Source organism: Ranitomeya variabilis, chromosome 2 (genome assembly GCF_051348905.1).
Source record: "Ranitomeya variabilis isolate aRanVar5 chromosome 2, aRanVar5.hap1, whole genome shotgun sequence".
Taxonomy (NCBI): Eukaryota; Metazoa; Chordata; class Amphibia; order Anura; family Dendrobatidae; genus Ranitomeya; species Ranitomeya variabilis.
In genome coordinates, this window is record NC_135233.1 from 390,422,437 (window position 1) to 390,449,911 (window position 27,475).

At 47.0% G+C, this 27,475-nt stretch overlaps 1 protein-coding gene and 1 long non-coding RNA gene across 5 annotated transcripts in view; one reads left to right on the forward strand and one right to left on the reverse strand.

Moving 5' to 3' along the window:
• The window catches only part of LOC143806264 (connector enhancer of kinase suppressor of ras 2-like), a 585,904-nt gene that overhangs the window by 138,278 nt on the left and 420,151 nt on the right, over window positions 1–27,475 (forward strand). The gene's annotated exons all lie outside the window — the stretch shown is intronic.
• Window positions 1–27,475, reverse strand: part of LOC143809504 (uncharacterized) — a 72,535-nt gene that overhangs the window by 7,612 nt on the left and 37,448 nt on the right. The window lies entirely within an intron of this gene.

The window sequence follows — 27,475 nt, forward strand, 5'->3', positions numbered from 1 at the left end:
ATCCTTCTTTTACATTGGTTATTCCGCCATCTTCAACTCCTCGATGCATTCCTTGGTATTTTAGTTTACCCTGGTTCGTGTTCCCTTGTTTGTGGGGTTGGTGTACTGTGATTGTGATGCATGGTTGCTCTCCTCTTCCCTGGTTGGGGAAAGGGAACAGATGAAGGGCGGATACAGGAGATAAGGCAAGGTTGGTGACCCCGGCATCTTCACCTTCAGAAGTATCCCGGGGAATATGGCGAGCTAGGGCGCCTCCTAGTGTTAGGGACAGGGAAGGAGCCCCTGGTCCCGGGTCACCTGACAGCTGATCCATTGTGGATCCTATTACTTCTCTGACAGGGTAACTGCAGCAGCTCAGTCTGGAGGTGGGGGATTTATGCACCGTGGTTATGCAACACCCTAATAAATCTGGTGCAGGATTCTCATCTCTCAGGCAAACCATAGTGGAGCCAAAGGTCGCGTTGCCTGACAGGTTTTCTGGGGGACGTGACAAGTTTGTTGTTTCAGGGAGGCCTGTAATCTGTACTTTCAGGTTACATCCTTGTTCCTCAGGAACCGAGGAGCAATGTGTGGGGATTGTAATCTCGCTCCTTCAGGTGGACCCCCAAGCATGGAAGCTTTCTCTCCCGTCTGACTCTTAGCTTCTTCAGATGGTGGAGGATTTTTTTCTGGGGCTGGGCCTTATTTATGATGACCCCAAACGCATCTCCTTAGCTGAGTCCACACTGCGCCAGCTTCAGCAGGGAGACTGGCTGGTTGAGGAGTATTACTCTGAGTTCCGGAGGTGGGCCACGGACAATAAGTGGAATGACCCCGCACTCCATAGTCAGTTCTGTGAGGGGCTTACAGTAAGGGTGAAGGATGCTTTAGCTCTGTATGAGACTCCAGTCTCCCTTGAGGCGGCCATGTCTCTGGCAATCCAGGTTGATCACCATCTTCGCCAGAGACACAGGGAGACACCTCTGTATGCGTGAGGTCCGAGGCCAAGGGAGAACGGTACTGAGTCAACTGAGGAATCCATGCAGGTGGGTGCAGCATCTCACTCTGGTAAACTGCCTGTTGTCCGGTGTAAAGGGGTAGTGTGTTTTTACTGTGGTAAAAAGGGCCATATTGTGGTTACGTGCCCTACCTCACAGTAAAACAACCGCCAGAAAACTAAGGGGCCCAGGGAGGTTTGCAACCCGGGTGTCCTCATCACCTCCGTGGGTAGGAGATATCCTTTCTGCCAGCAGAAATTCACCTGGGTGTGTTTGAGGTGGACGTGTCTGCATTTCTGGACAGTGGGGCGAGGTTTAACTTGATCAACGCTAGGTTCGTCCAGATCCAAGGCCTCATCCCACATACTCTGTCCAGACCTGTACCCATAATCGCTATCAACTCATCCCCCTTGAGACAGGGGCATTTTACTCAAGTTGTCCGAGACTTGTGGCTTCAAGGGGTCATGCACACTGAGGTGTTGGACTATTATGTGCTAAAGGGTCTGCCCTCACCTGTGGTACTGGGACTTCCTTGGCTCACTCTGCCCTCTCCTGTGGTACTGGGACTTCCTTAGCTCTCTCTGCCCTCACCTGTGGTACTGGGACTTCCTTGGCTCAGTCTGCCCTCAGCTGTGGTACTGGGACTTCCTTGGCTCACTCTGCCTTCACCTGTGGTACTGGGACTTCCTTGGCTCACTCTGCCCTCACCTGTGGTACTGGGACTTCCTTGGCTCGCTCTGCCCTCACCTGTGGTACTGGGACTTCCTTGGCTCACTCTGCCCTCAGCTGTGGTACTGGGACTTCCTTGGCTCACTCTGCCCTCTCCTGTGGTACTGGGACTTCCTTGGCTCACTCTGCCCTCTCCTGTGGTGCTGGGACTTCCTTGGCTCGCTCTGCCCTCTCCTGTGGTACTGGGACTTCCTTGGCTCACTCTGCCCTCACCTGTGGTACTGGGACTTCCTTGGCTCACTCTGCCCTCAGCTGTGGTACTGGGACTTCCTTGGCTCACTCTGCCCTCTCCTGTGGAACTGGGACTTCCTTGGCTCACTCTGCCCTCTCCTGTGGTACTGGGACTTCTTTGGCTCGCTCTGCCCTCTCCTGTGGTACTGGGACTTCCTTGGCTCACTCTGCCCTCACCTAGGGTACTGGGACTTCCTTGGCTCGCTCTGCCCTCACCTGTGGTACTGGGATTTCCTTGGCTCGCTCTGCCCTCTTCTGTGGTACTGGGACTTCCTTGGCTCGCTCTACCCTCTCCTGTGGTACTGGGACTTCCTTGGCTCCTCTGCCCTCTCCTGTGGTACTGGGACTTCCTTGGCTCACTCTGCCCTCAGCTGTGGTAATGGGACTTCCTTGGCTCTCTCCACACAATCCTGTGGTAGATTGGCAGACTCAGGAAGTGGTAAAGTGGAGTGAGTATTGTCAAGGACACTGCTTGGGAATCTTGTTGGCTGGGGTGAATACCCAGTCCGTGCCCGATTATCTGTCTGATTTTGGTGATGTGTTCTCGGAACAAGGTAGCCAAGAACTCTCTCACCATCGTCTTTATGACTGCGCCATTAATCTTGTTCCTGGTGCCAAGCTGCAAAGAGCAGACTCTAATATCTCTGGTCCAAAAAGGCCACGAAGGACTGTATCACGGAAAGCCTGGCTAAGGGTCATATCAGATCATCCTCATCCCCAGTTAACGCGGGGTTCTTTTTTGTAAAGGTAAAAAAATGGGGGGGTTACGTCCTTGCCTGGATTTCCGTGAACTCAACGCGATCACTGTCCATGATCCGTATCCGCTTCCTTTCATCCCAGACCTCGTTAATCAAATTGTAGGGGCAAAATGGTTCTCTAAGATGAACCTCAGGAGAGTGTATAATCTCATATCTGCATTGAGGAGGAGGAGGAGTAGAAAACTGCGTTCAATAAGCCTGAAGGACACTATGAGAATCTGGTGATTCCTTTTGGGTTAATGAACGCGCCCGCCGTCTTTCAGCACTTTATAAATGACGTCTTTAGTCACCTGGTAGGCAGATTCGTGGTTATCTATCTGGATGACATATTAATTTATTTTGAGTCACACCAGATACATGTCAGGCAGGTCTTACATATACTCCGCGATAATAAATTATATGTCAAACCTGAGGCCGGCCTCACACTAGCGAGTTTTACGGACGTATGAGCGCATAAACTATGTCCGTAAAATGCGCATAACACACGGCCCAATGATTCCCTATGTCCCAGCTCCTATCAGCCGTATTTTACTGATCCGTATTATACGGTCTTGTACGGCCGTACAAAATCGCAGCATGCTGCGTTTGTCACCGTACTGCGCAAAAAAATCGCCAATGAAAGTCTATGGGGGCGAGAAAAATACGGATTACACACGGACCAGCAGTGTGACCTGCGAGAAATACGCACCGGTGTTAGAGAGAAAAGCCGGTAATTCAATTGCCGGCTTTTCATTTCTCCTTCCCAAACCCGACAGGATATGAGACATGGTTTACATACAGTAAACCATCTCATATCCCTCATATTCTCCGCCAGAGTGGTAAAGCCAGTGACTGAAGGCAGATATTAATAGCCTAGAGAGGGTCCATGGTTATTGCCCCCCCCCGGCTACAAACATCTGCCCCCAGCCACCCCAGAAAAGGCACATCTGGAAGATGCGCCTATTCTGGCACTTGGCCACTCTCTTCCCACTCCCGTGTAGCGGTGGGATATGGGGTAATGAGGGGTTAATGTCACCTTGCAATTGTAAGGTGACATTAAGCCAGATTAATAATGGAGAGGCGTCAATTATGACACCTATCCATTATTAATCCAATAGTACGAAATGGTTAATAAAACACACACATTATTACAAAGTCCTTTAATGAAATAAAGACACAGGTTGTTGAAATATTTTATTATTCTCTTAATCCAGCTGAAGACCCTCGTTCTGTGAAAAAGTAAAAATAACAAATCAACAATATCTCATACCTTCCTATGATCAGTCACGTCCCACGAAGTAAATCCATCTGAAGGGGTTAAATCATTTTACAGCCAGGAGCTGTGCTAAAGCACTCGCTCCTGCCTGTAAAACCCCGGGTACTGAATGGAAAGCAGTTTGATCTGTAGTCACCTTGAGTTGCGGTGATGCGCCCTCTGCTGGATGTCCTCATGAACTGGAGCCTTGGAAAAGTTCCCACGCTCGAGTTTATATGAGGACATCCAGCAGAGGGCGCATCACCGCGACTCAAGGTAACTACAGATCAAACTGCTTTCCATTCAGTACTCGGGGTTTTACAGGCAGGAGCGAGTGCTTTAGCACAGCTCCTGGCTGTAAAATGATTTAACTCCTTCAGATGGATTTACTTTGTGGGACATAACGACGGAAGGTATGGAATATTGTTGTTTGTTTTTTTAACTTTGTTTCAGGACGATGGTCTTCAGGTGGATTAAGAGTCTAATAAAATATTACAACACCCTGTGTCTTTATTTCATTACAGGACTTTGTAATAATGTGTGTGTGTTTTATTAACCATTTCGTACTATTGGATTAATAATGGATAGGTGTCATAATTGACGCCTCTCCATTATTAATCTGGCTTAATGTCACCTTACAATTGCAAGGTGACATTAACCCTTCATTACCCCATATCCCACCGCTACACGGGAGTGGGAAGAGAGTGGCCAAGTGCCAGAATAGGCGCATCTTCCAGATGTGCCTTTTCTGGGGTGGCTGGGGGCAGATGTTTGTAGCCAGGGGGGGGCCAATAACCATGGACCCTCTCTAGGCTATTAATATCTGCCCTCAGTCACTGGCTTTACCACTCTGGTGGAGAAAATTGCTCGGGAGCCCACGCCAATTTTTTCCGCGATTTAACCCTTTATTTTACAAGCTACATTGCCCAAATTTTGCACATACACACTACTAACATTAGTAGTGTGGAATATGCAAAAAAAAAAGGGATATGAGATGGTTTACTGTATGTGAACCATGTCTCATATCATGTCGGGTTTGGGAAGGACAAATGAAAAGCCGGCAATTGAATTACCGGCTTTTCACATATATCGCGCTGAATTAAATATAAATACAGAATATATATATATATATATATATATATATATATATATATATATATATGTGTCTCAATGACATATATATATATATATACAGTGCCTACAAGTAGTATTCAACCCCCTGCAGATTTAGCAGGTTTAATAAGATGCAAATAAGTTAGAGCCTTCAAACTTCAAACAAGAGCAGGATTTATTAACAGATGCATAAATCTTACAAACCAAAAAGTTTTGTTGCTCAGTTAAATTTTTATAAATTTTAAACATAAAAGTGTGGGTCAATTATTATTCAACCCCTATGTTTAATATTTTGTGGAATAACCTTTGTTTGCAATTACAGCTAATAATCGTCTTTTATAAGACCTGATCAGGCCGGCACAGGTCTCTGGAGTTATCTTGGCCCACTCCTCCATGCAGATCTTCTCCAAGTTATCTAGGTTCTTTGGGTGTCTCATGTGGACTTTAATCTTGAGCTCCTTCCACAAGTTTTCAATTGGGTTAAGGTCAGGAGACTGACTAGGCCACTGCAACACCTTGATTTTTTGCCTCTTGAACCAGGCCTTGGTTTTCTTGGCTGTGTGCTTTGGGTCGTTGTCTTGTTGGAAGATGAAATGACGACCCATCTTAAGATCCTTGATGGAGGAGCGGAGGTTCTTGGCCAAAATCTCCAGGTAGGCCGTGCTATCCATCTTCCCATGGATGCGGACAAGATGGCCAGGCCCCTTGGCTGAGAAACAGCCCCACAGCATGATGCTGCCACCACCATGCTTGACTGTAGGGATGGTATTCTTGGGGTCAAATGCAGTGCCATCCAGTCTCTAAACGTCACGTGTGTGGTTGGCACCAAAGATCTCGATCTTGGTCTCATCAGACCAGAGAACCTTGAACCAGTCAGTCTCAGAGTCCTCCAAGTGATCATGAGCACACTGTAGACGAGCCTTGACATGACGCTTTGAAAGTAAAGGTACCTTACGGGCTCGTCTAGAACGGAGACCATTGCGGTGGAGTACGTTAATTATGGTATTGACTGAAACCAATGTCCCCACTGCCATGAGATCTTCCCGGAGCTCCTTCCTTGTTGTCCTTGGGTTAGCCTTGACTCTTCGGACAAGCCTGGCCTCGGCACGGGAGGAAACTTTCAAAGGCTGTCCAGGCCGTGGAAGGCTAACAGTAGTTCCATAAGCCTTCCACTTCCGGATGATGCTCCCAACAGTGGAGACAGGTAGGCCCAACTCCTTGGAAAGGGTTTTGTACCCCTTGCCAGCCTTGTGACCCTCCACGATCTTGTCTCTGATGGCCTTGGAATGCTCCTTTGTCTTTCCCATGTTGACCATGTTTGAGTGCTGTTCCCAAGTTTGGGGAGGGTCTTAAATAGTCAGAAAAGGTTGGAAAAAGAGATAATTAATCCAAACATGTGAAGCTCATTGTTCTTTGTGCCTGAACTACTTCTTAATACTTTAGGGGAACAAACAGAATTCTGGTGGGTTGAGGGGTTGAATAATAAATGACCCTCTGAAAAAACTTTTTCCAATTTTACAAAAAAATAAACAAAGAAATAACATTCTTTTTTGCTGCAGTGCATTTCACACTTCCAGGCTGATCTACAGTCCAAATGTCACAATGCCAAGTTAATTCCAAATTTGTAAACCTGCTAAATCTGCAGGGGGTTGAATACTACTTGTAGGCACTGTATATATATATATATATATATATATATATATATATATATACACTCACCGGCCACTTTATTAGGTACACCATGCTAGTAACCGGTTGGACCCCCTTTTGCCTTCAGAACTGCCTCAATTCTTCGTGGCATAGATTCAACAAGGTGCTGGAAGCATTCCTCAGAGATTTTGGTCCATATTGACATGATGGCATCACACAGTTGCCGCAGATTTGTCGGCTGCACATCCCAAAGATGCTCCATACAAGGCAGGATGGATCCATGCTTTCATGTTGTTTACGCCAAATTCTGACCCTACCATCCGAATGTCGCAGCAGAAATCGAGACTCATCAGACCAAGCAACGTTTTTCCAATCTTCTACTGTCCAATTTCGATGAGCTTGTACAAATTGTAGCCTCAGTTTCCTGTTCTTAGCTGAAAGGAGTGGTACCCGGTGTGGTCTTCTGCTGCTGTAGCCCATCTGCCTCAAAGTTCGACGCACTGTGCGTTCAGAGATGCTCTTAGGCCTACCTTGGTTGTAACGGGTGGCGATTTGAGTCACTGTTGCCTTTCTATCAGCTCGAACCAGTCTGCCCATTCTCCTCTGACCTCTGGCATCAACAAGGCATTTCCGCCCACAGAACTGCCGCTCACTGGATTTTTTTTCTTTTTCGGACCATTCTCTGTAAACCCTAGAGATGGTTGTGCGTGAAAATCCCAGTAGATCAGCAGTTTCTGAAATACTCAGACCAGCCCTTCTGGCACCAACAACCATGCCACGTTCAAAGGCACTCAAATCACCTTTCTTCCCCATACTGATGCTCGGTTTGAACTGCAGGAGATTGTCTTGACCATGTCTACATGCCTAAATGCACTGAGTTGCCGCCATGTGATTGGCTGATTAGAAATTAATTGTTAACAAGAAGTTGGACAGGTGTACCTAATAAAGTGGCCAGTGAGTGTATATATACTGTATATATGTTTTAACGAACATTTGAGCACATAAATCCATTAGATGTCGGTTTTGCAAGCCTGCGAGAAAATATCGCAGTACGGATGCTATAGGGATTACATACAGAGGATGCCATGCGCAAAATACGCTGACACACCCTGCCTACGGATGACATACGGATCACTATTTTGGGGACTTTTGTGCGTATTACGGCCGTAAAAAACGGACCGTATTTACATACGCTGAGTGTGAGGCCGGCCTGAGAAGTGTATGTTCTCGGTTGAGGAGATCCCTTTCCTAGAATATGTGTTGTCTTCCACCGTTTTTATCATGGATCCAGCAAAAGTCCGGGCGGTATTGGATTGGGATCGTCCAGAAGATTGAAGGTGTTACAAAGATTCTTAGGTTTTTCCAACTACTACCATTAATTCATAGAAAACCTTTCGGTAGTAGCCAAACCTTTTACGGATATGACCAGGAAGGGGACGGACTTCTCCAAGTGGTCCAGTCCTACCAGGGAGGCATTTGACACATTGAAGTGTTTTTCTTCTGCACCTCATACAGGCTGACGTCACTCAGTCTTTCATCGTCAATGTGGACGTGTCCGAGGTGGGAGTGGGGGCCGTATTGTATTGTAGCAGGGTGCGTCTCCTGGTAAATGGCGTCCATGTGCTTCTTTTTTGAAAAAACTGTCATCTGCAGAAAAAATTATGACATTTGTAACAGGGAACTCTTGACAATCAAGTGGGCTTTTGAAGAGTGGCATCATTTTCTGGATTGGGCGGTTCATCCGGTTATGGTGATCAGATCATAAGAATCTGGTATATTTAAAATTGCAGAAACGTCTAACTCCTCGACAGGCAAGATGGGCATTGTTCTTCACCAGGTTTAATTTTTTGTCACATATAGGCCGGGGACAAAAACATTAAGGCGGATGCCTTATCCCGTTGTTTCCTGAGGGAGGAGATAAGCATGAACCGGTACCTATTCCACAAAAAGGGGTGGTGATGGTGTCTATATGCTCCGATCTGGAAAGACAGGTTGTTGACGCTCAGGGGGGCGCCCCTGCTGCCCGTCCACTTGGTAAACTGTTTGTTCCTTGGAATCTTCATCTAAGAGTCCTCAGCGAACATCACGGTTCAGTGTTGGCAGGACACACTGGTAATAAAGCCACCGCTGATCTGCTTACTCGGCGTTTTTGGTGGCCAGGTGCTTATAAGGATGTCCAGGTGTATGTAGCCGCCTGCAGTGTCTGTGCGCGTTCTAAGACCTCTCATACTCGTCCTTCGGGGGCTCTCCAGCCATTGGAGATTCCCAGCAGACCTTGGACTCACTTGTTGGTCAATTTAATCAAGGATCTTCCCGTGTTGGCAGAGACTACTGTAATTCTGGTGGTGGTAGACAGATTAAGTAAAATGTTTCATTTTATTGCATTACCATCTTTACTGAACGCCAAGACCTAGGCGCAAATTTTCATCGGGGAAATTGTAAGATTACATGGGATCCCGACCGATATTGTTTCTGAGTTTTTTTCCAAGTTTTGGAGGGCATTTTGCGCACATCTGGGGACTCATTTGTCTTTCTTTTCTGCATTTCAACTTCAGTCTAATGGGCAGACTGAAAGGGTTAATCTGGAGATGTATCTCAGGTGTTTTGTGTCTGAGAATCAGGAGGACTGGGTTACCTACTTACCGCTAGCTAAATTCGCTGTAAATAATCGTCATAAAGTTTCCTATCCCCTATATAATCTGGGACCTGACTGACACATTGTCAGAGCTAGCTTATGCTGCATGGCTTGGAGCAGAGTTGTTTGGTGGTTATATGAGAAGGAATTTGGTGGATTTATCTGTGACTGTTGCACTTCACCACCTTAGACTATTTAGTGCTGATGCGTCACACACAGGTTGTAATGTAACAAAATAGGTAAAAAGCCAAGGGGGCGAATACTTTTGCAAGAGAGTGTATGAACAAGTCATATTGCTTTGCTGTCTCTCTTGTAACTGATGTCAGCTCAGATAGCACTACCTTCCAGTTTCTTCCTGTAAGTGATGAAGCGCAGATGATGTGCAACAATTAGAGGAAAAGTATAATAGAGACATATGCACCACTTCTGCATTTATCACCCACTCCTGGTTTTGGCTACAAATACTGATGTAAAATACTGACCAAATACTGCTAGTGTGACGGCAGCCTAAGTAAGAGGATAGTGTGTGAACACGTACTTGTGGGTAAGAGACTTTCTCTAAGCTGTATGTGCAGTATATGAGAATTATGGAGCTGCCACAGGAGACAACTTCTACGTTTAATGACAGCTGAAATCTTTCTGGTGAAAGCAAAGTTTATAGAGAGAACAATACATCATCTGGTCATGAGCCGCCGAAATGTAAACCGCTAAACCGCCTTTACTGACGCTCGCACTTTTATGAATGGTCTTAATAGGCTTCTTTCTCCCAAACAAAACATGACATCCGCCCCTTTAAGTAGAGCCTAGAATTACCTCCATTAACACGCTTTGTTTCAAAAACTATAAATGACTGGAGAATTACAATACTCTCCATGAAAGGCCAATTACAGAGCTGCACTCAGCAACATATCCAGGCAGTTCTGGTAAAATACAGAAGTTGTCAGCTTTTGTGTGAGCTCCCATTATACCCATGACAGTAATGTACGTACACAGTGAGTACAGCTCTGGGGTATAATACAGGATGTAACTCAGGATCAGTAATGTAATGTATGTACACAGTGACTGCACCAGCAGAATAGTGAGTGCAGCTCTGGGGTATAATACAGGATGTCACTCAGGATCAGTAATGTAATGTATGTACACAGTGACTGCACCAGCAGAATAGTGAGTGCAGCTCTGGGGTATAATACAGGATGTGACTCAGGATCAGTAATGTAATGTATGTACACAGTGACTGCACCAGCAGAATAGTGAGTGCAGCTCTGGAGTATAATACAGGATGTAACTCAGGATCAGTAATGTAATGTATGTACACAGTGACTGCACCAGCAGAATAGTGAGTGCAGCTCTGGAGTATAATATAGGATGTAACTCAGGATCAGTAATGTAATGTATGTACACAGTGACTGCACCAGCAGAATAGTGAGTGCAGCTCTGGGGTATAATACAGGATGTAACGCAGGATCAGTAATGTAATGTATGTACCCAGTGACTGCACCAGCAGAATACTGAGTGCAGCTCTGGGGTATAATACAGGATGTAACTCAGGATCAGTAATGTAATGTATGTACACAGTGACTGCACCAGCAGAATAGTGAGTGCAGCTCTGGGGTATAATACAGGATGTCACTCAGGATCAGTAATGTAATGTATGTACACAGTGACTGCACCAGCAGAATAGTGAGTGCAGCTCTGGGGTATAATACAGGATGTGACTCAGGATCAGTAATGTAATGTATGTACACAGTGACTGCACCAGCAGAATAGTGAGTGCAGCTCTGGAGTATAATATAGGATGTAACTCAGGATCAGTAATGTAATGTATGTACACAGTGACTGCACCAGCAGAATAGTGAGTGCAGCTCTGGGGTATAATACAGGATGTCACTCAGGATCAGTAATGTAATGTATGTACACAGTGACTGCACCAGCAGAATAGTGAGTGCAGCTCTGGGGTATAATACAGGATGTCACTCAGGATCAGTAATGTAATGTATGTACACAGTGACTGCACCAGCAGAATAGTGAGTGCAGCTCTGGGGTATAATACAGGATGTGACTCAGGATCAGTAATGTAATGTATGTACACCGTGACTGCACCAGCAGAATAGTGAGTGCAGCTCTGGAGTATAATACAGGAGGTAACTCAGGATCAGTAATGTAATGTATGTACACAGTGACTGCACCAGCAGAATAGTGAGTGCAGCTCTGGGGTATAATACAGGATGTGACTCAGGATCAGTAATGTAATGTATGTACACCGTGACTGCACCAGCAGAATAGTGAGTGCAGCTCTGGAGTATGGACAAATTTCATATTTAGTACAAGAAGTAGTGCTCTACTTTTCAGTACTTTGCTGCCGCCCCTTTAAGATGCACATTCTCGTCTTGTGCTGTGAATATGTCGCTCGGGATGTGATGTATATGTCGGCTTTGAGCTTCTTGTTATTCTGATGCTTAATTCACTTTAAAGGTTACATTGGCATCTTAAGTGATAGAAGATACAGTAACGACTCGTTAATTCTCATACAGCAACAAACCTCTGAATCTTAATTCTCGTTAATATGCACAATCTGCCGATCTACTTTAAATAATTCGCAAGCTGAAAATACATTTCTGGTCCAGAAAGAGGAATTCACAGTCAGTCAGGAGGTGGGAGTGCAGTGCTGATACTACAGGATGCACTGGGACCCCTGACCCGAGGGCTGGGCCGGACCCTGCTTATACCCTACAGAGGACTACAGCAGCCATCATGTTCTGCGTCCATGCAGTGATAGTTTTATTCCTTGGCTTCGGATAATGATGTGTAAACCTCCTGGTAACAGCCGGCGCCGTCTCTGATAATTTGAGATGTGACACCATCTGCCGCGGATCTGACACTGAAATGTGCAGAGAAGTTGTCAGATTCCGGCTGTGTGACCGGACCGGGGGAGCCTCAGCCGAGTGTGGGGCCGGGGCCGAGTGTGGGGCCGGAGCCGAATGTGGGGCCGGAGCCGAGTGTGGGGCCGGGGCCGAGTGTGGGGCCGGATGTGGGGCCGGGGCCGAGTGTGGGGCCGGAGCCGAGTGTGGGGCCGGAGCCGAGTGTGGGGCCGGAGCCGAGTGTGGGGCCGGAGCCGGTGGGGTCCATGGCGGCTCCACACAACAGGACTGACCTCCATCTGCTGACAGAGTTTTGAGGATGTTTTTGTATTTTGCCTTTTGTCACTCAGCTTTCCCAGACCCGGACTGTCCAGGCGATCGATCGTACCTTTACTTACATGCTCAGGGTTCTCAGAAAGCTTGGTGGATCTCCTCAGAGAGCTGCTGTGATGGTGGCTGCATGGTGTCTGCAATAGTCAGAAATCCTCCTGCAATCTCCTTACAGGCTCAAGATGCTGCTTTGTATCCCTATGCTTTACACTGCAGCTCTGCTCTATTAAGGCTCTAGCTTATGACCACTGGGTGTGAGGCAGTCTGAATTCCTGCATCCCTATGCTTTACACTGCAGCTCTGCTCTATTAAGGCTCTAGCTTATGACCACTGGGTGTGAGGCAGTCTGAACTCCTGCATCCCTATGCTTTACACTGCAGCTTTTCTCCATTAGGGCAGCACAACTATGACCATAGACCCCAGCTTAGGTGCAGTCTCTCCTAGATCCTGCAGTAGTCTGACATCCTCCTTCTGTTTCATCATGGGCTTGGGCTGCTGCTTTGTCTTCCCCCATGCTTTACACTGCAGCTCTGCTTGCACCGATTAGCTGCTGCAGATAAACCCAAGGCATTACAGCAAGGACAAAAATGGGGAAAATTCAGTAATTGCCAAATTCAGTAAATCACACCGGAGACTCTTGTTTTTTCTGCGCCACATTAGAGGATTCGGGTTTCCTTTAAAGGAACGGTTTAGCGGCTAGGGGAGTGGGCAGGTTCCCTTTAAAGGTACCTTCACACGAAACGACATTATAACGATATCGCTAGCAATCCGTGACGTTGCAGCGTCCTCGCTAGCGATATCGTTTCGTTTGACACGCAGCAGCGATCAGGATCCTGCTGTGATGTCGCTGGTCGCTGAATAAAGTCCAGAACTTTATTTGGTCGTCCGATCGCTGTGTATCGTTGTGTTTGAAAGCAAAAGCAACGATACCAGCGATATTTTACACTGGTAACCAGGGTAAACATCGGGTTACTAAGCGCAGGGCCGCGCTTAGTTACCCGATGTTTACCCTGGTTACTAGCGTAAAATGTAAAAAAAACAAACAGCACATACTCACATTGCGTCCCCTGCAGTCTGCTTCCTCCTCTGACTCAGCGCCGCAAAGTGAAAGTGAAAGCAGCACAGCGGTGACGTCACCGCTCTGCTCTCACTGTACGGCGCTCAGTCAGTCAGGAAGTGGACGCAGGGGGACGTGAATGTAAGTATGTGCTGTTTGTTTTTTTTAGATTTTACGCTGGTAACCAGGGTAAACATCGGGTTACTAAGCGCGGCCCTGCGCTTAGTTACCCGATGTTTACCCTGGTTACCAGGGGACCTCGGCATAGTTGATCGCTGGAGAGCGGTCTGTGTGACAGCTCTCCAGCGACCAAACAGCGACGCTGCAGCGATCGACATCGTTGTCGCTATCGCTGCAGCGTCGCTTCGTGTGAAGGTACCTTTAAGTTTTGAAGATTTGCTGCTTCGAGAACAATGGCCGCCGTCTGGAAATGTCTCCAACGAGGCGAACGCACCTGCGCTTGTGTCTTGAGAAGCGATTTATCGGTGCGACCTACATTAAAGTTTCGCCTTATTAGCAGAAGCGGCTCCTGCACCTGCCGGCGGCGCAGGATGAAGGGCCCTCGATGGAAGCCGCCGCAGCACTTCTTCACAAAGAATTGGAATCTTTTCAGAAGGGAAATCTTCCAGGTGGATCCAGGGCGCAGACGAGAACAAAACCATCTATTGCTGGTCTGCGATTGAGGGGATGTGAGAATGGCACCGCCAGGTCCCGGGGCCGGAGAGATCAGCCGCAGCTCTGGATGTGACTAGAGGACAAGGCGAGGGGTGCACTGGAGTTAGCCATTTGCTGCTCTGTATATAAATCCATTATTTCGCCCCCTCTCCTTTCTCCTATTGCATTGTTAGATCTATTGTTCTCTGGTGTCACCTAAACCTGCAGCATTTTGGGGGGTATTTTTGCCACCGTCCGTTCCCGGTCTTTTCTCTTGAATAAAGTAACCAAATAACGTGACATTTCTCCGAACATTCTCACTTTTCCGATTATTAGGCACGTTAGCCGGGCGCTCAGGCTGTAATGAGTTGTGGCTGAGACCAGATGGTGCCGTGCAGTTGGCACTGGAAAAAAAAAATCAGCAAATCTGTTAAAACCCGATGTCTGTTCTGTGGCGCCTGTGCCAGGTTAGGATCCTGGGCGCCAAATCTGCAAACAGAGCGGCGAAAACACAGAACAACATGACAGCGCCCCCTCCCCCGGCCAGGATTAATCATCAGATAAGACTCCATCTTTATCAGGAGCCTGGGAACGCCGGTGCCAACTCCCGGGACTGGCATGGCAGCCATATGGGATGTCACCCAACTTTCCCCGGAAAAGATATTATAAAATAGAATTTGTAACAACTGTTCTCATAAAATTAGAATCTGCCCTAAAGATGTAGTTATTACTAATGTTTGTATTCTTTTCATGAACCAGGAGGCCCAGGATGAGCGGAGCTTCAGCTGCTTACCCTAGATATGGAGGTACAGGAGCAGCTTACCATTCAGTAGGCTGGGAAAGCTGGGTGACAATCAATCAGGAGGCTGGGAAAGCTGGGCGACATAATCAGGAGGCTTGGAAAGCTGGGTGATGGAAAATCAGGAGGCTGGAAAAGCTGGGTGACAATCCAGAGGCTGTGAAAGCTGGGTGATGGAAAATCAGGAGGCTGGAAAAGCTGGGTGACATAATCAGGAGGCTGGGAAAGCTGGGTGACATATAATCAGGAGTCTGGGAAAGCTGGGTGATATACAATCAGGAGGCTAGTAAAGCTGGGTGACAGACCATCAGGAGGCTGGGAAAACTGGGTGACAATCAGGAGGCTGGGAAAGCATAATCAGGAGGCTGGGAAAATGGGCATAATCAGGAGGCTGGGAAAGCTGGGTGACAGACAATCAGGAAACTGGGTGACAATCAGGATGCTGAGAAAGCTGGGTGCATATAAGAGGAGGCTGTGTAAGCTGGGTGACGGACCTGTTGATGAGATCGGCGACGTGCAGCAGGTTTGTGCCATTGTCAGATTATCGCATTGTATTCGGCGGTCCGGTCGGTGCCAGGTGCTGTGGATGTGCTCACCAGCCGCCTCCATGGTGGTTGATCCGGTGCCAGCTGAAAGTTTGGATGGCAAAGGATCTGAAATACGTCATTTGGATTTCTGGGCAATGTGGCACCCGGGGACGGCGGAGACACTGGCCCCAGATATGAGGACATATGGAGCAAAGCCGCCTGCTAAAAATAGAAAAGTGCAGCCGCCGAGGACATGAAATATTCACAGCGACCAACAATTTGTGCGTTTTCAAGATGTTCGGGAATTAAAGCAGCAACAAGAGAAAGAGGAAAGAAGAAAAAAGAGGGCATTAAAGGGCCACACACCGCAGGTCAGCAAGAGGAGCCATGGGTTGTACTCGCCTGTCCTACAGTCACCTTCCCAGTAATGGCTGATAACAGTAATAGATTGTAGGTCTTTTATTAAATAAAAATACTTCACGTGACACTAACTATGATACATTACAAATAAAACACAAAACATAACAACAAAGCTCCAATCAGATGACAAAAAAAAAAAATCACAAAGAAATAAACCAGAAATGGAACCAAAATGGAGAAAGTTCATGACCGAAAAATCAGGGGCAAGAAAGAAAAATTCCAATAAAATAAAGACAGCAAAAGTAAAAGACAACAAACAAAATACTAATAACTTACATGAATACCCCCGTAAAAATAGTAGTAATATTAATAGTAATAGTATAAAATAATATAAGACCCCCGGCCCAGCTTCATTCATATATACAACCCCAACTACATTCACACCTACATGGAGGATTCTCATCTACATGGAGGATTTTACTCTGTGGCGCAACTAAAACGCATGCGTTCCACGTGAAGTACCTGACCACTGCGCTGACTAAGAATAAAGTGGCTCGGTCCCTTCTCCCGAGCTCTCTGAACGCTCCATAGGCCCACTCGGCATAAGACAGAGTGGCCAGCCGCGGCCAACCAATGGAAGCGCACACCCTGTTGTACACCTCTGTATGAAAGGGACAATGAAGCAGGAAATGCTCCATGCTTTCCAGCATGGTAGCACAAGCCTCATGGGGACAATTCCTGTCCTCGGAGCTCCTGTACTTTAAATTGTCCCTCACATACAACTTACCTTGGAAGCAGCGCCAATCAAGTCCCAATACTTCTTGGGGATCCTGCTAGAATTTAACAAACTCAACCCAACCTCTAGACCCCAACTTGGGCAGTCCTTGAGGACCAATGGTTTCTGAAAATGCGAAAGCAAGACCCGCATGTCGAGGAGTTTCCTCGGGAGGGACCTCACCTCCCACATTACCAGACCCCACCGGCGCATCATTTTCAGAACCAGGGTAACATAAGCCGGGACATGTCCGTGCGGTGTGCGAAAATCCTTCAGTCTTCCCCGTCTCCCATTCCTGGAAGAAAGGCTGAAACCATCCCTTTCCTCTCTTTCCAGAGGTTTGCCAAGTTAACTTTCAAAAAGGTGTTCACTAGGAACACCACGGGGTTCACCACATTCAACTCCCCTAGTCTCCTTGTGCGGTAAGTGACCTCCTGTTTGACTAGGTTCAGTCTATACCCCCATAACATCTGGAAGAACAGACTGTAGACCAGTGTCCAGAGAGGCTCTGGCAAGACACAGACGCTGCCCAGGTAGATTAGCAAGGGGAGCAGGAAAGCTTTGCACAGGTCAACCCTTTCTCTCAGGGTCAAAGACCAACCCTTCCATTGGTCCACTCTTTGGGCGACACCTTTGATTCTGCCTTCCCAGTTTTTCATGGGGTAATCACCCTGGTCAAATTCGATGCCTAGGACTCTGGCATGTTCTTGGGGTTCGGTGAGGGTGTCCTGAAGATCAAACGCGGGATCCCCGCCTCCCAGCCAGAGACTCTCACACTTGTCCTGGTTGACCTTGGACCCGGATGCCTCCGAGTAGCTCTCCACTTCTGACATCACCACCATCGCCTCCTCTTGCGAAGAAACAAAGACAGTGACGTCGTCCGCATAGGCCACTACCCTCAGGATAGCCTCCGGCGCCACACCGCCCATCCTCACCCCCGCCAACGGTCTACAATCGACCCTTCTGAGGAAGGGATCAATAGCAAACGAGTAAAGCAAAGGGCTAAGAGGGCAGCCCTGGCGGATGCCAGATCCTACCCCGAAAGGTTGTCCAATCCACCCGTTTACCAGAGGGAAAGTCTCAGACCCTGCGGACAAGGTCTTAAGCCAGTCCACAAACCCTCCAGGCACACCATACTTCAAAAGAGTGGACCAGAGGTACTCGTGGTCGACCCGATCAAAGGCTTTTGCCTAATCCAGGGTCAGCAAGAACCCCTTCCAAAGGCCCGCCCTGCCCAGCTCCATGGCCTCTCAGACACCCAGAACAGCACTGAAAGTGCTACGGCCAGGAACGCAACAGTGCTGGGCCTCCGAAAGGAGGCGCGGTGCAAACTTCACCAGCCTGTTGAAGAGTATCTTAGCCAAAACCTTCCTGTCCACATTAAGAAGTGCTATGGGACGCCAATTTTCAATGCGTGATGGATCCTTAACCATTGACAAAATGATCAAAGCTGACCTCCTTAATGATCTCGGCAGAATGCCCAAGGAGAGATACTCATTAAACACCAGAGTCAAAAGGAGGACCAAGGAGTCACTTAAGGTCCTAAAGAACTCGGATGTTAAGCCATCCGGACCTGGCGATTTTTTTGGGCCGGAGCTTATTGATCGCCAGTCTCACTTCCTCTTCTTTGATCGCTTCTGCCAAACCGCCCAGAGAGAGGTCAGCCCCTGGCTCAATAGCTTCAGCCAGGAAAGGCGACATCCTGTCACGATCCAGTTCCTTCCTTGAACTGACGACCTCCAAGATCCCTGATCTGGACCTTCTCAGGGATCCCGTACTGTCCATCAGCCCCGTCACTATCTTGCTATTCACTGACATCTTGCAGCTTCTGTAAGGGTCGGGCGAGTAGTACTTCCCATAGTCCCTCTCAAAAACCAAAGATGCGTGCCTATCGTACTGACACCTCTTTAGCAAGGATTTTGCGGCTACCCCCAGTTGAGACAAGATGCTGGAGTTTCCTCCTCAGGCTCTGATACAGGCGATCCCTGTTCAGGCTTCTGAGGTTCGAGAGTTGCCCGAAGAATCTCGCCACCCGATGTTTGAACATCTCCCACCACTCAGACTTAGTGTTACTTAGGCCCAGCAGCGGTACCTGGCTCTGAAGAAATTCCTCAAAGGACCGTCTTACAGCTTCTTCCTCAAGGAGTGACAAATTCAGCTTCCAATAACCTCTTCCCATTCGAGGAGTCTCTGTAACACTCAGAGAAAACATAATCAAACAGTGATCGGAGAACTCCACCTCCACAACCGACAATGTTGAGGAGACGGCCTCCTCCTTCAAATAAATAAAGCAGCTGACCGACAGCACAACAGATGGGCGGATGCACGTCCTAGTTCCACTGGACCCCCATGGAAAATAACATACCACATAAGAAAGGAAGGACAGCATCCAATCCAGGTGAAGGTGTTCAAAAGTGAATTCCTTTATTAAGCCACGGTGCGACGTTTCGACCCCGGTGGGTCTTTATCAAGCATAAAAAATGTTGGTAATGGTGGACCTTTATAGGGAGTGGATTACCATGAACCAATCCCCACAAAGAACCCACCTACATCATCCTTACCGTGGAGTCAGATGGTGAGGGTGAGAAGAATAGTGTCGGATGATTCTTTTCTTGATCCCAGACTTGATGACATGTGTAGTAAGTTTATTGATAGGGGTTACCCAGCTAGCGATGTGAGGATCTTTAGAAATAAAGTTAAAAATGGGACTCGACAGGATTTCAGAAATAAGAGAATCAAGAATGTTGACAAACGTATACCTTTTGTTTCTACATTCAATACTGCCAGTAGTCAGATTGGCGGTATTTTGAGGAGACATTGGCATATATTGCAGAAAGGTCTTCCAAATGTAGCCGAATTTTCACACGCTCCGGTCTTTTCATATAAACGAGGACGCAATTTTAAAGATAGGCTTGTGCAGTCCGATATAGGCCCTGGTAAGACTCTTATACAGAGGACCTTGGCCCTTCCGAGACAGGGGAATTTCCCCTGTCTTGGTTGTGCCTGCTGTAGCAACATGATTAAGGGGGATGTCTTCCATCACCCCCATTCGGGGAAGGAGATTATTATCAAAGGTAGATATACTTGTATGTCTAGTTTCGTCATATATATGCTAGTGTGCCCTTGTGGGCTAGTCTATGTTGGCGAGACAACGAAAGAGGTCAAGACACGAATAGGGAAACATAAGAGTACCATTAGGAATAAGATGTTAGAACTACCGGTCCCTAAACATTTTTGTGACAATAGGCATACTGTGAGCCAATTGAGGTTCAGGGTGATTGATGGGGTGCCACCACTTAGGAGAGGTGGAGACCGTACTTTGTTGTTGAAGCAAAAAGAATTGAGGTGGATCTCCAGGCTAGGCTCTTTGCAACCTGGAGGACTAAATATTGAATATAATCTCCAAATTTGTGTATCATAATTAGCTGTGACATTACCCTGTGACCTTATCGAGGTATAGGATTGTTTTTATTGGTTTTATATATTTCTCTTCTGTGTTTTTAGGTTTATACATACATGACCACCTTGATAGAAGATGCAGAGGCTGATGGCCTTTGTGAGTTGAATGTTACTCTATGGATTTTGTTTAATACATATGTCATCTTGCTTACTGGCCTACTTATGAAATTGTGATCTAATATGTGATTGATTATGAATTCACCAACCCTATTATAATATATGCTCTACCACTCCACTGTCATATGTGTTCCACTGCTATTGATGTTCATATACTATACAATCATCCAGGGGGCGCTCTCCATTATAGTGAAGCGTTTCTGTACAATGCTGCACACATTATGCCTCTGTGTAGATAGGTGATTCAGCGATCGAGTTGCAGTCAGATAAGGGTCCGGAGCGCATGCGCGGCTGTGCGGCGGTGGGCGTGCGTTGTCTCCCTCACCATGGTGCGTCATCAGTGATGGCGTGGCTGGGGGCGGAGCTATGTGCGTCCGCACGCTTGCACGCTGTTGTGGGACATCTGTTTACAGCTCCTGAGACCGACTGATCAATTGGAGGAAGTGCACATGGTGCCGGTATGAGCGGCTCATCTATTGGTTAGGAGCGATTGTTAGTAAATATGATACACTTGCTGCGGTGTGATTGGTGGATATGGTGAGCACTGCATTCTGGATGCTACGGGTGATTGGTGTGACATGGATTGGCTGCAGATTGGTGGTTTCCATGCATGTGTCCGAGTGCGATACCAGGTTAGACCTGATAGGTAAGATGTTGATGCATTGGATAAAACACACCCGATCATTGGTTCATGGTCACTATGGACACGTTGACGGATTTATAATGAGGCTGCAGTGGGTGTTTTTGTATAATATATTGACATATGTGTATTGATTTTTTTGACTCTGCTCTGATATTTGTTATGTATATAAGATGTGTTATATGTATGTACACTATTGTATTGTTTTTTATGATATTTATGATATTTATGATGTAGGTGGGTTCTTTGTGGGGATTGGTTCATGGTAATCCACTCCCTATAAAGGTCCACCATTACCAACATTTTTTATGCTTGATAAAGACCCACCGGGGTCGAAACGTCGCACCGTGGCTTAACCCCTTCATGACCCAGCCTATTTTGGCCTTAATGACCTTGCCGTTTTTTGCAATTCTGACCAGTGTCCCTTTATGAGGTAATAACTCGGGAACGCTTCAACGGATCCTAGCGATTCTGAGATTGTTTTTACGTGACATATTGGGCTTCATGTTAGTGGTAAATTTAGGTCGATAATTTCTGCGTTTATTTGTGAAAAAAATGGAAATCTGGCGAAAATTTTGAAAATTTTGCAATTTTCACATTTTGAATTTTTATTCTGTTAAACCAGAGAGTTATGTGACACAAAATAGTTAATAAATAACATTTACCACATGTTTACTTTACATCAGCACAATTTTGGAAACAACATTTTTTTTTGCTAGGAAGTTATAAGGGTTAAAATTTGACCAGTGATTTCTCATTTTTACAACAAAATTTACAAAACCATTTTTTTTTAGGGACCACCTCACATTTGAAGTCAATTTGAGGGTTCTATATGGCTGAAAATACCCAAAAGTGACACCATTCTAAAAACTGCACCCCTCAAGGTGCTCAAAACCACATTCAAGAAGTTTATTAACCCTTCAGGTGTTTCACAGCAGCAGAAGCAACATGGAAGGAAAAAATGAACATTTAACTTTTTAGTCACAAAAATGATCTTTTAGCAACAATTTTTTTATTTTCCCAAGGGTAAAAGGAGAAACTGGACCACGAACGTTGTTGTCCAATTTGTCCTGAGTACGCTGATACCTCATATGTGGGGGTAAACCACTGTTTGGGCACATGGTAAGTCTCGGAAGGGAAGGAGCGCCATTTGACTTTTTGAATGAAAAATTATCTCCATCGTTAGCGGACACCATGTCGCGTTTGGAGAGCCCCTGTGTGACTAAACATTGGAGCTTCCCCACAAGTGACCCCATTTTGGAAAGGAGACCCCCCAAGGAACTTATCTAGATGCATAGTGAGCACTTTAAACCCTCAGGTGCTTCACAAATTGATCCGTAAAAATGAAAAAGTACTTTTTTTTCACAAAAAAATTCTTTTAGCCTCAATTTTTTAATTTTCACATGGGCAACAGGATAAAATGGATCCTAAAATTTGTTGGACAATTTCTCCTGAGTACACCGATACCTCATATGTGGGGGTAAACCACTGTTTGGGCGCATGGCAAGGCTCGGAAGGGAAGGCGCGCCATTTGACTTTTTGAATGGAAAAGTAGCTCCAATCGTTAGCGGACACCATGTCGCGTTTGGAGAGCCCCTGTGTGCCTAAACATTGGAGCTCCCCCACAAGTGACCCCATTTTGGAAACTAGACCCCCCAAGGAACTTATCTAGATGCATAGTGAGCACTTTAAACCAACAAGTGCTTCACAGAAGTTTATAACGCAGAGCCGTGAAAATAAAAAATAATTTTTCTTTCCTCAAAAATGATTTTTAGCCCAGAATTTTTTATTTTCCCAAGGGTAACAGGAGAAATTGGACCCCAAATGTTGTTGTCCAGTTTGTCCTGAGTACGATGATACCCCATATGTGGGGGTAAACCACTGTTTGGGTGCATGGCAGGGCTTGGAAGGGAAGGCACGCCATTTGGCTTTTTGAATGGAAAATTAGCTCCAATCATTAGCGGACACCATGTCGCGTTTGGAGAGCCCCTGTGTGCCTAAACATTGGAGCTTCCCCATAAGTGACCCCATTTTGGAAACTAGACCTCCCAAGGAACTAATCTAGATGTGTGGTGAGCACTTTGAACCCCCAAGTGCTTCACAGAAGTTTATAACGCAGAGCCATGAAAATAAAAAATATTTTTTCTTTTCTCCAAAAATTTTTTTTAGCCCTGAATTTTTTATTTTCCCAAGGGTAACAGGGGAAATTTGACCCCAATAGTTGTTGTCCAGTTTCTCCTGAGTACGCTGATACCCCATATGTGGGGGTAAACCACTGCTTGGGCACACGTCGGGGTTCGGAAGGGAAGTAGTGACGTTTTGAAATGCAGACTTTGATGGAATGCTCTGCGGGCGTCACGTTGCGTTTGCAGAGCCCCTGATGTGCCTAAACAGTAGAAACCCCCCACAAGTGACCCCATTTTGGAAACTAGACCCCCAAATGAACTTATCTAGATGTGTGGTGAGCACTTTGAACCCCTAAGTGCTTCACAGAAGTTTATAACGCAGAGCCGTGAAAATAATAAATACGTTTTCTTTCCTCAAAAAAATTTTTTTTAGCCCTGATTTTTTTATTTTCCCAAGGGTAACAGGAGAAATTTGACCCCAAGATTTGTTGTCCAGTTTCTCCTGAGTATGCTGATACCCCATATGTGGGGGTAAACCACTGTTTGGGCACATGCCGGGACTTGGAAGTGAAGTAGTGATGTTTTGAAATGCAGACTTTGATGGAATGCTCTGCGGGCATCACGTTGCTTTTGCAGAGCCCCTGATGTGCCTAAACAGTAGAAACCCCCCACAAGTGACCCCATTTTGGAAACTAAACCCCCAAGGGAACTTATCTAGATGTGTGGTGAGCACTTTGAACCTCTAAGTGCTTCACAGAAGTTTATAACACAGAGCCGTGAAAATAATAAATACGTTTTCTTTCCTCAAAACATTTTTTTTAGCCCTGATTTTTTTATTTTCCCAAGGGTAACAGGAGAAATTTGACCCCAAGAGTTGTTGTCCAGTTTCTCCTGAGTACGGTGATACCCCATATGTGGGGGTAAACCACTGTTTGGGCACTTGCCGGAGCTCGGAAGTGAAGTAGTGACGTTTTGAAATGCAGACTTTGATGGAATGCTCTGCGGGCATCACGTTGCGTTTGCAGAGCCCCTGATGTGCCTAAACAGTAGAAACTCCCCACAAGTGACCCCATTTTGGAAACTAAACCCCCAAGGGAACTTATCTAGATGTGTGGTGAGCACTTTGAACCCCCAAGTGCTTCACAGAAGGTTATAACGCAGAGCCGTGAAAATAAAAAATCATTTTTCTTTCCTCAAAAATAATTTTTTAGCCCGCAATTTTTTATTTTCCCAAGGGTTACAGGAGAAATTGGACCCCAAAAGTTGTTGATCAGTTTCTCCTGAGTACGCTGGTACCCCATATGTGGGGGTAAAGCACTGTTTGGGCACACGTCGGGGCTCGGAAGGGAGAGAGCACCATTTTACTTTTTCAACGCAAGATTGGCTGGAATCAATGGTGGCGCGTTTGGAGACCCCCTGATGTGCCTAAAAAGTGGAAACCCCTCAATTCTAACTCCAACACTAACCCCAACACACCCCTAACTCTAATCCCAACCCTAACCACAACCCTAACCCCAACACACCCCTAACCCTAGTCTTACCCCTAATTCCAACCCTAAGGCTATGTGCTCACGTTGCGGATTTGTGTGAATTTTTCCGCAGTTTGTGAAAAATCTGCAGGTAAAACGCACTGCGCTTTACCTGCGGATTTACCGCGGATTTCCAGTGTTTTTTGTGTGGATTTCACTTGCGGATTCCTATTATGGAGCAGGTGTAAAACGCTGCGGAATTGCACAAAGAATTGACATGCTGCGGAAAATACAACGCAGCGTTTCCGCGCTGTATTTTCTGCACCATGGGCACAGCGGATTTGGTTTTCCATAGGTTTACGTGGTACTGTAAACGTGATGGAAAACTGATACGAATCCGCAGCGACCAATCCGCTGCGGATCCGCAGCCAAATCCGCACCGTGTGCACATAGCCTAATTCTAACCCTAATTCTAACCCTAATTCTAGCCCTAAGTGCAACCCTAGCCCTAAGTGCAACCCTAAGTGCAACCCTAAGTGCAACCCTAGCCCTAAGTGCAACCCTAAGTGCAACCCTAAGTGCAACCCTAGCCCTAAGTGCAACCCTAAGTGCAACCCTAGCCCTAAGTGCAACCCTAAGTGCAACCCTAAGTGTAACCCTAAGTGCAACCCTAGCCCTAAGTGCAACCCTAAGTGCAACCCTAAGTGCAACCCTAAGTGCAACCCTAGCCCTAAGTGCAACCCTAAGTGCAACCCTAAGTGCAACCCTAAGTGCAACCCTAGCCCTAAGTGCAACCCTAAGTGCAACCCTAGCCCTAAGTGCAACCCTAAGTGCAACCCTAAGTGTAACCCTAAGTGCAACCCTAAGTGCAACCCTAAGTGCAACCCTAAGTGCAACCCTAGCCCTAAGTGCAACCCTAAGTGCAACCCTAAGTGCAACCCTAAGTGCAACCCTAGCCCTAAGTGCAACCCTAAGTGCAACCCTAAGTGCAACCCTAAGTGCAACCCTAGCCCTAAGTGCAACCCTAAGTGCAACCCTAAGTGCAACCCTAGCCCTAAGTGCAACCCTAAGTGCAACCCTAGCCCTAAGTGCAACCCTAAGTGCAACCCTAAGTGCAACCCTAGCCCTAACCCTACCCCTAACCCTAACCCTAATGGAAAAACAAAAATAATTATATTTTCTGTATTTTATTATTATCCCTACCTATGGGGGTGATAAAGGGGGTGATTTATTCACTATTTTTTTTATTTTGATCGCTGTGATAGAACTTATCACAGCGACCAAAATGTGCAGGAACGAATCTGCCGGCTTGCAGATTCGGCGGGCGTACTGCGCATGCGCCCGCCATTTTCCAAGATGGCGGCGCCCATGAAGCAGACGGCCGGACACCGGGAGGGACATCGGAGCTAGGTAAGTATGGGGGGGTGGGACCGGAACACGGGGGGGGGATCGGAGGACCTGGGGAGCGGACAGGAGGACCGGGGGAGCCGACAGGAGGGAGGAGGGGAGCGGAACGGAGATCGGGGCAAAAAGGACGACTGGGGGGGCGATCGGTGGGCTGGGGTGGGGGCAGATCGCGGTCTCCAGCCATGGCAGATGCTATTGCAGCATCGGCCATGGCTGGATTGTAATATTTCACCATTTTCATAGGTGAAATATTACAAATCGCTCTGATTGGCAGTTTCACTTTCAACAGCCAATCAGAGCGATCGTAGCCACGGGGGGGTGAAGCCACCCCCCCTGGGCTGAAGTACCACTCCCCCTCTCCCTGCAGATCGGGTAAAATAGGAGTTAACCCCTTCACCCGATCTGCAGGGACGCGATCATTCTGTGACACAGCATATGCGTCACAGGTCGGGAAGGCACCGACTTTCATGACGCATACGCTGTGTCACAGGTCGGGAAGGGGTTAATAAAGGAATTCACTTTTGAACACCTTCACCTGGATTGGATGCTGTCCTTCCTTTCTTATGTCCTCCTTCAAATAAAACCTGTCTAACTTAGACCTGCACTGACTACCTCTAAAAAAGGTGAACCCCGCGTGGCCAGTGTTATGCTGGATGTGGACATCCACCAGGCATGCCTCACTTACTATCCTATTTAGCGCGACGCAATCGTAAGCCAGCCGGTCTCCGGAACCTCCTCCATCACAGGGTCTCGTGACGTTGTTGAAATCCCCTCCAAAGACCACCTGCCGACTCGAAAATAAGAAAGGTTTGATCTTCATGAAGAGACACTTGCGGTCCCACTTGGACTGGGGACCGTAGATGTTAATGAGCCGAAGCTCCTGTCCCCCATGGAGACATCTAGGATCAAGCATCTCCCCATTTCTAATTTGATTAATCGTCTGCATTCAACTGCTGCGGTCTAAAAAAGGACCGCCACCCCGCTATACGGCTCAGCCACAAGAGAATAGTAGGAGGGCCCATGCCTCTGAGTCGCCCGCCAGGGCCGTGCGGTACCCGGTACCGGGTCCGGTATTCACAGGGGGAGGTCACTGTGGCGACCCGGTCCATGACCCTGGGCGCCCATGTAAAAGGGAAATTGAATAAAGTTTATGTTCGTGATGCTACCTGTGGTATTTGGTCAGTGAGGACCGATGCTGCTTAAGGGGTCCTCTGGGGTGATGTTATGGCAGCTAGATGGTATAACTTCCCACAGGTGAAGTATGTCCCCAGGGCTCCCGGTGTGTAGATGGAAGATGGCGAATGGTGCAGTAAAGAACGAGGACACAAGTTTGCAGTCTCTTTACCTGGTTTAATGAAGACTTCAGGCAGCCACAGTCCAGGGCACCAGATCACAGGTCAGGCAGGGTCCGTCCGGCTTGGAAGCGAATCCAGAGTCCCCTTTACCAGTTGGAGTTAAAAGCCTTCCTCTAGCGCGGTGGTGTTGTATTCCCTTACTGCCTATGGCTTCTGATAAGGTCCTCACAGTTATCTCTGTCCTCCATAAAGGTGGGACATAAACCCGTATGGCA